The 9,191-nt window shown below is 35.8% G+C and overlaps 1 non-coding gene across 1 annotated transcript; it reads right to left on the bottom strand.

Annotated features, from left to right (window-relative positions):
- Positions 1-754: 754 nt before the first annotated feature.
- LOC113457625 lies at positions 755-939 on the bottom strand. Its single transcript, XR_003378155.1, has one exon. It is a non-coding gene; the product is annotated as a U2 spliceosomal RNA (small nuclear RNA).
- Between the last annotated feature and the right edge of the window lie 8,252 nt (positions 940-9,191).

Below are 9,191 nucleotides of genomic sequence, written 5' to 3'. Positions count from 1 at the left end.
CCCAGGAAAACAATGTTTTCTCCATCTCATCATATTTAATTTACCAATGTATTCTTTAGGAATCTTTGGAGCTCTCCTTGGCTCTTGAAACTCATGGAAACTTCTTTATAGACTTTAAATGAATTCTCTTTTGATATTTCAAGTGAATGTGTTTTCTGTTTCCCAGAAAGATTCATGTTTAGCAGTTATCAATATCTATACCTTTGCAATGCTTCAGTCATTTTAAAATTACATTTTATTACGTTTGTTCCCTCCCCCACATTATTTATATTTCATTTCAGTCTGTTAGCGAGGTAAAAGAAAAGACACTCTATGTATTTAATAGAAAAAATAATTTCACTTAACTTTATAACTAAAATGATCCTGATCCTATTGTTTGGACCTGAAATTCTACCACTTGGACTGAAGTGTTTAATGACACCTCTTAGGGAACACAATAGGGCCTAAGATGTCTAAAAAGATATTATAAATCAAAAAGGCCAGCTAAGTGACTGTAAGAGGGAGAGAAGCAGGATTAAACCAGGTAGAAGTAGGTGTCTGTAAATGTGGAAGCTCTACACTGTGCAAGTGACTCATTGAAATTCAAAAACTTGGACAAGAAATCATTTATTTATTTACTTACTTGGAAAAGTCAAACCAGAGAGGTTAACTTAGACGACCTTGACAATACAACAGTGGCTCATAGGATTTTCTTACCGTTTTAATGATATAAATTCTAGGTGTGCAGCTTTTCTTCTTTATTTTCTTTTCATTTATTAAATGCACTTTCTGAGACTATTACAATACAAAGATAATGCCTGGCTTTATGGATCAGTCTCTCATTCTCTCTACTTCTAAGGGTTTAATTTAATATATTTTCCTCAGATAGAAGACACATAGATATTAAACTGATAAAACCAAATATTACATTTGATTCTAGCCCAGAGGCTGAGAAATGATGAACCACACTTCGATCTGGCCATAAAAAGCCAGTTTTAATCTTTGATTGATGTTCAAGACTACTACTGTTTGCACTGCTTGGAAGAAGAAACATTTAGAAAAAAAGCTTAATAACACTTATGAGATAAACTTAATATCCCACTTAAAATTAAAAGGCACAGGACTAGAGAAATGGTTACAAGCATATCTGCGTCTTATAGAGACTCTTAAGTTTATTCCCAGCATTGATTCAGGTGACCCACAACTTCATATAACAGGGAACTCAATGCCCTCATGTGGATCCTACAGACGCTTTCCCTCATGCTTGCACAGTCCCATACATAGACAACATGAGATAAGTTAGAGTCAACTAGAAAGAGGGAATTTCCATCAACAATATTCCTCCACTAGGTTGCCTAGAAGACAACCTATGGGGCATTCTTTTGATTAATAATTGATATGGGAAGGCCCAGCAAAACAAGGGATGCCATCCCTAGGCAGGGGAGCAAGCTGAGCAACTTAGGGGAAGCTAACCTATCAGTAAAGTTTTTCCATAGCATCTGTGTAAATTTCTGCCTCTAGGTTTCTCTTCTGACCTCCCTTCATGATGAACTGTGATCAGAACATGTAAGCCAAACAATCTCTTCTTTTCTCAACTTGCTCTGAGAAACTTGGTGCTTTGACAAAGCATGGTGTTTTGTCACAATAATAGCAACCAAAGTGGAATGGCATATAATTTAAAATAAAATACTTCAAAATAAGTGAAAGGTATTATGTGAAACTGAACTTTCTAAACTGAAAGTGTTAGAACATTTGAATACATTTGGGTAACTTTTAAAGAAGTTTCAAAGACTATAAAATCAGTGATTTAATATGGAAAGGTATTTGTGTTGGTTAATTGTGTGTACATGATTGAAAAAGAATACGAAGAAATTTCTAGCATGCTTGTGGTTTTAAACACAGAATGGAAGTACAAAGATTCGTTTATGATTCTATTTTTGCTCTTACTTAATTGTTCACATGATTATGAAATATTAAAATAGAATATGAGGTTTAATTAAACATTTTAGAAATTTGGATTCTCAAGATGGTTCAGCGGGTAAAATTTCTAGCCATGCAGGACAGACAACCAGAGTCCAACCTGCAGAACATACTGTAGAAGAAGAATAGTAACTTCCTTAAGTTATTGTGGTGTCTACCGTACACAAGCTGTTGCACACACACACACACACACACACACACACACACACACACACACACACAGAGTTATAATAAACTAAACTTTAAAGCTTCTGAGATTTTAGCTTTCACTGACCAGATTCTGAAACCTTTATTATGACACAAACTAGAGAAAACAATTAGTCAACAGTGTAACTGGAGGTTTATCTCCTGCTCTCAAGTTTCTGAATATCTATACTGAGGCTTAACATTAATTACAAACTGACTGATGGCTCAGGCTTATTACTAACCAGTGTTTACATCTTAAAGTAACTCATCTCTTTTCATCTATGTATTGTCATGTAGCTGTGGTGTTACCTCACCTCTTGCTTCTCTGGGAAGCTGCTGAAATCACCCTCCCTCCACCTTCTTTCTCTCTGTATTTGTTTGGTCTTCCATTCTACCTATATTCTGCCCTGTCATGAGCCAAAGTGGCTTTTTTATTAACCAATGATAATAAAATATATTCACATGGGTGCACAGTTCAATCTGAGTTCTTTGGAGGTAGAGACAGGTAGATTTCTATGAGTTCAAGGTCAACCTAATCTACAGAAAGAGTTCCAGGGCAGGATACAAACTACAGAGAATTCTGTCTCAAAAGACCAAATATATATATATATATAGAGAGAGAAGGGTGTCCTACATCATCTATGTTTTTCTGTCTAATTAAAAAGAAAGGTTTTTTTTTAACTTTAACATTGTAAAATTAAATATAATAAAATAGGTATCAAGTAAGAATTATAGTTACATATTTAGTCTATTTTTATTTGGCAAAATTTAAAAAAAATCTATTCCATTTTTGTGTATCCAAAGTTTATCTAATTTACTTTATTTATTTAATTTATCTTTTATAACTAAGGAAAATTAGTAATTAAAACTATTTAGTCTTTAACTTATCAAAGACCCCAAAAAGGATAAAATATGTACCTGAGTAAACAAGAAATGTATTGTAAGCAAGTTCCAAAACTGTAGAAATTACAGAAACATCTGGCTGCATAGACAGCCACCCAAAGTTTTTCTGTAATATTGAGGTATTCATCTTTAGCCAACAGGCCAATATTTTCTGATAGACTTTCCAATGAAGCAGGAAATTTGAATGACTTTCCTGCCTATATTGGCAGTTTGTCAGTCATTTTCCTCTGTGTCCTTCAGAAGGTCTGACAGTCTCTTCTGTGAAGGAGGAACCCGAAGGAACATCCTGCCTTGTTATAACAAAGTTTAGCAGTCATTTTCCTGCAGGTCCTGCATGTTTAGTTTATGCACCATATGGTCAAGCATTCCAAGCAAGAGCAGTTTCTTGCCCAAATTGCTAGCCTTGCCACATTGACAGCATAGTCCATAAGGAGCTTTTTCAATGCACATCATCCTCCTAATGTAATTGGTGCTACCAGGAGCAGACTTGTCTCACTGTCAAGAAAAGCTTAAATTCCTAAAGTATTTTAATTGCCATATTTTTTAGGTGTTTGAAGATTACCTATTAATCTGAAATATATCTCTGTATACCTAAAATTCTAACTAACATGACTGCAAGTTTGACTATTATAGATGCCTATTAATTTGTATTTTAACTATATATTACATTTTTAAATCAGCTATATAAATGTAGTACCTTAGACAAGAGTAGACATATAGTATAACAAAATTGAACTTAAATTTGTATCAATAAACCAAAATCCATTATCAATGTAGAGTATTTTGACATTAACAGTTTTTGTACTAAAATAGATTAAATAATCTACCTTGCTTGTCATTTCTATATCATATCCTTTTTTTCTTTAGAAAGAGACTGACTATAACCATAACCATTTATAAACAATATTCCTTTTAAATGAAAACAAACATATATAAACAATACTTTGGGAATTTGGGCATAGTTTTCTATGCTGATTTGGGGTGTTGGAAATCTTATGGGGATCCTGAGAAAATTTAGAATTATGGATAAATCTTGACTGTAGTAGTCTGTGAGCCTTTATATTCTCTGTCAGTTGCCTTGAAGCTGTTCTGGATTTTGGATTACCTGGGCCATTGTTCCCATGGAGATCTCTTAGGAGCTCTTACTCGATAAAACCATATTAGCCTGGAAGGAATCCACAGCTTCTAATCTTCTGTGGAAACCAAAACCTCTTTTTCAAAGCAATATATCCTTCGACTCAAATTTTGAAATCAAGATATCTTTTTTTTATTTATTATGTATACAATATTCTGTCTGTATGCCTGAAGGACAGAAGAGGGTGCCAGACCTCTTTACAGATGGTTGTGAACCACAATGTGGTTGCTGGGAATTGAACTCAGGACCTTTGGAAGAGCAGGCAGTGCTCTCAACCACTGAGCCATCTCTCCAGCCCCAAGATACCTTTATGTTGATTTAGATCAGCAGCTCCCACAATCAAAGGTCTCTCTGTAGTTATTAACAGACAAAAACGTTGAAGAAAATAAAATGTATACATAATCCAGACTCTCTGTGTATAGTCCATCTTTATGTGGCTTTTTTTACTGTATCTTTAGTGACTTTATTTGTTCAAAACTATTTTTTATAACTGTCTATACACATTCTCTTTTTTTCTAAAGACCATATACATTCATTAAACACACTGCGACCTGTTTACAGGTTTAATTTTTGTCTGAATCTATCTTTATTGTGTATCTATAATTCTTTTTTGGTCACTGTTTTAAACTGATGAGTGGGGGTGACTAGGACTGGAGTTGCCACTTTGGCTGTTGGCCCTGCTCTATTTGGCTTTACAACATGGTGGAGGTATGAACGAGAGACATGCGTATCTTTGCCCACTTGGGGAAGCAGCAGGACCATGCAGGCATCAAGGAGCTTGCAGCACAATGCTCACAAACCACATTCAAGTCTTCTGGAGCTCTCAAAAAGCTGTCCATGCTGCCTGCATGGAGCAGGAAACTGTCTCTCAAAGGAGCAGTGCATCTGTTCGCCACCAGCAAAAAAGAGCCTATCTGTAAAAATGCAGCTAGCAAGAGGCTGTTTTAAACTCTATTTTTGTGTGTCTAGAATCCTTTTTAAAAACTTTTTTAGGCTTTATGTGGATGTATGTGATGTGCGTTGGAACCACTTAAAATTTTCTCTCCCTCCCTCCAGTTCTGAGTAACCATTTTAAGGCTTAATAATAATTACAGACAGTTTGGCTCATGGCTCAGGCTTCTAACTAGCTTTTATGTCTTAACTTGACCCATTTCTATTAACCTATGTATCATCATGTTGCCTTGGCGTTACCAAACATCTTTCTTCTCTAGGTGGCTGCTGGTGTCTTCCAGAATCCTTCTTTCTCCCTGGATCTGTTTGGATTTCCTACCTGGCCATATTCTTCCCTGTAATAGGTCAAAACAGCTTATTTACTAATGGTAATAAAACATATTCACAGCATGCATAAGGGTATCCCATGTCACAACTGTGAATAAAATTCAGGAAAGGACATGTATTAACACACATTATTTTTTGAGAGTGTTCTAATATCTATCCCATTTTAATACTGCAAAACTAAGACATACAAGCAGTTGAATAACTTGTCTGAAGCTATACAGCTAAGAATTTGTAAAACAGGATATTCAAATTGTTTATTTCAAAGCCCCATATAGTATGAATGAACAACCTTGGCTATGTACTGTCTGTGAAATGCCAATTGTTCAAGAATGGTTCTACAGAACCATTAACATTATAACAGAAGTTAATAGCATTATGCAGTTATTTATAAATTATTTAAACTTAATTTTTAAAACACTTGAAGAATATTTTATTCTGGCACAAATGGCTCTGTTATGGGGAAGCAAAGAAACCACAAAGAATTTTCCATATCTTTTTATGTGAGGTTCTAACAGGACTTGGGAATTTATAGATTTACCTCTATCCTAGCTAACACAGCCAGTATCTGTTTCTTAAAGATTCAGCCAAAGAAGCACTTGAGCATCTAAGCTTTCCTGTGGTAGGTGCCAAAGCCATGAGTTAAAGAAAGGTGGAGGTAATTTGATCTTCTGTGAAGGAAAGAAAAATCGATTGCATGAATTTAGACTATAGAAAAGAAATCAAAACATCTTGAAGACACACATTATAATGCCAAATGCTTCTCAGGAATCGGCACAGTGGCCCCTCTGTGAAGATTTCCATTGTTAGGCCCATGCCTTCTGTACCAGAAAAGCAATGTGTTTGAACCTGCCAGCTTTTGAATGTTCCCACCACACTTCCTCATCTATGCGTGGCTTCACTCCGCATTAATCAAGTCAGGGCTGGGTTTTGACAAGAAAAAGATCATCCATTTGCCTCTAGTCCTTTCCAGATGATCATCTAATTATGGCAAAGGAGATCTCTATGCTGTGAAGCTGAAACAGCATGTAAATTGTGAATACCCACTAAGGCTGAAAAGAAGATATTTTCCTTATGTTTTTCTGGTCTCAGCAGTCATGATTCTTATCCTAATTCTTTCAATCAGAACTACGAGTTTATCTGCAGGGCATTTTTGCAACATCAAAGCAAATTAGTCTTTGTTCTGACTTTTGCTTTTGTTTTTGCTTTGCTAACGAGTGTAACTCAATACATTACATGTTACTTTATCTGGGAAATTCCTAAAGTTGTTAAAACAGATTTCCAACAAGCCTTAAACACAGCATTAAAGGCACATACAAAACTATGACTCATCCCCAAATTATCATTTGAATGTATTTCAAATAAGGGAACAAAGAAAATACTTAGGCATTTAATTATGTTGAACAAACAGAATTCAGTAAATAACTGTTGAGGGTCCAAGATATAACTTTGAAAAGAAACCTGTTTCTGGGTTGGGAAGATGACTAATTTGATAAAGGACCTTCCATGCAAGCATGAGAACTTGAGTTGAATATCCAGACTTCAGCACAGATTATGTCTGATGCAATGCACTAATTTAAGAAACACACTGAAGCCAAAAACAATTCCACACCAATGCTGGACTCCAGGTTGGGAAAGAAAAGAAGGAGGAAAAGAGGAGAAGGAAGAGGAAGGAACCTACTTCTATAAACTGTACCCTAACTGACGCTGACTATCAGTCTCTGATGGTAACTTCTTTCTTAATATCCAGAGTTTCATTTATATCTGTATTTTTTTAGACATTTCAAACCATATAGTATCTAGAATACATGGGAACTGTTTCCAAATGCATGAACAACTTAAGGTATGAGATCTTTCTCCTCTTGTTGAATTACAAGCTTATGACTTGTTTTCCCTATGAGTCTTCATAATAGCTATGTCTGTGTGCTTAGCTTATGATGCTGCTGACGTTGGGTGTATGCAAAATACTTAGTGTAGCATCTTGCTTAAAAGGTTATGGCAAAGAAATGTTTCGTTGTCATCTCCATAATAATTAGCATAATGTTCACAGTAATGATCTTGATAGCAATATCAATTTTAAATTAACAAGTAGATATCTTCAGTTCCTCAAAAGCAAGAGTCTCCTTGGATGTTGACTTTGATAATAGGAATCATAATACACTGATTTTTCTTTTCTTTTTTCTTTTTTTTTTTTTTTTTTTTTTTTTTTTTTTTTTTGGTTTTTTGAGACAGGGTTTCTCTGTAGCTTTTGTGACTGTCCCAGAACTAGCTCTTGTAGACCATGCTGGCCTCGAACTCCCAGAGATCTGCCTGCCTCTGCCTCCCTAGGGCTGGGATTAAAGGTGTGCGCCACCACCGCCCAGCTACACTGATTTTTCTAACTGAACTACCTGTTAGGTATGTTCACAGACAGGTTCATGGTACCGCACACTCATCCGTTGTTCCTACCAACAAGTCTGTTATCAAGATAGCATTCACAGGTTTTGTTTACATATATGCATGTCTTTAAACCCCTTTTCTCTCCTTGAAACCTTTTTCCTAACTTTATTTTGCTGATATATTCCTACTCTATAAAGAAATCTGATTAAATATTAAAACCATTTGAAAGACCATATAGCATGAGGAGATGAATCGCTGGGTGAAAAGCTTGCCAGCTAAGCTTGAAGAACTGAGTTCAGATCCCTAGTCCACACATAAAAGCAAGGCATGGTGTGGGGAGAAGAATCAGCAAAAGACACTTACCACACAGATCCGGAAATCCGAGTTTGACCCCTGGAACACAGAAGTGTCAAGAAAGCAAGAATCCCACCATGCTGTCACCTGAACTCTACAAGCTGCTATGACACACATACACATCATAATAATGAACACAGACTAAATCACTCAATAGATAAAAATTTAAAAGAAATATTATTATAGCACTTATCCCATCAAATACGCCAGAATTACTTATTTAGCTCTATCTTCTTTTCTGCCTACAATGCAATAACTGCTGCATTTATTGTCATAATTATGGTATGTGTCCATATGTGCAATAAATCCTTAGGGCCTATGTCTTGCATAGCTAAGTGAACAATGTATATAGACTACAGATTGGGAGACTGGTTCATTTATCTCTTAATTTCTCAACATTCTTACTCATTTTAAGATGTGTTTGCACCCAGCCCCCCTAACCCCAGAGCTTTTACAAGTTGCAGAGTTTCTGACTCACAAACATCACATTAACATGTGCATGTTATAAAATAATACTCTTCTGAGAGCATGGCATTGTACTTTATACATGCCGGGGTAATGTGCTTAAATCCTCATCATGTATTGCCATCAATTTACAGACAAAAATACATAAAATGTCCCAAAAGAAATGTCTTATAATCCATCTCTAACTTCTTGGCATTTGACAAAATTAAGTTACAGAGTTTAACCGAAGGGGGGAAAATATTTCTAAATTGAATCTATTTGTGATATACTGGTTTAAAATTCAAAACTGCCAACATATTCTGTTTACTCCCTTGGCATCTGTTGCATCTGCCAACTGGTGGCCAGAAATTAGAGCAGACTTAACTAATTAGAAGGGTCCCCATCTGGTAGCTGAACTTCTTGTTTATGCTTCCTTTAGGTTCTTAGCACAGAGATTCGAACCAGAACTTCTGCGGTTTGCAGCCGAGGAGGCTCTGTCTGGCTAGATTTCTAGCTATTGTCCTGTGGAGCTCAACTTGGCCAGATGGAAGTGTTC

This window comes from Microtus ochrogaster, linkage group LG3 (genome assembly GCF_000317375.1).
Source record: "Microtus ochrogaster isolate Prairie Vole_2 linkage group LG3, MicOch1.0, whole genome shotgun sequence".
Lineage (NCBI taxonomy): Eukaryota > Metazoa > Chordata > Mammalia > Rodentia > Cricetidae > Microtus > Microtus ochrogaster.
This window is presented reverse-complemented; position numbering and strand designations above follow the sequence as displayed.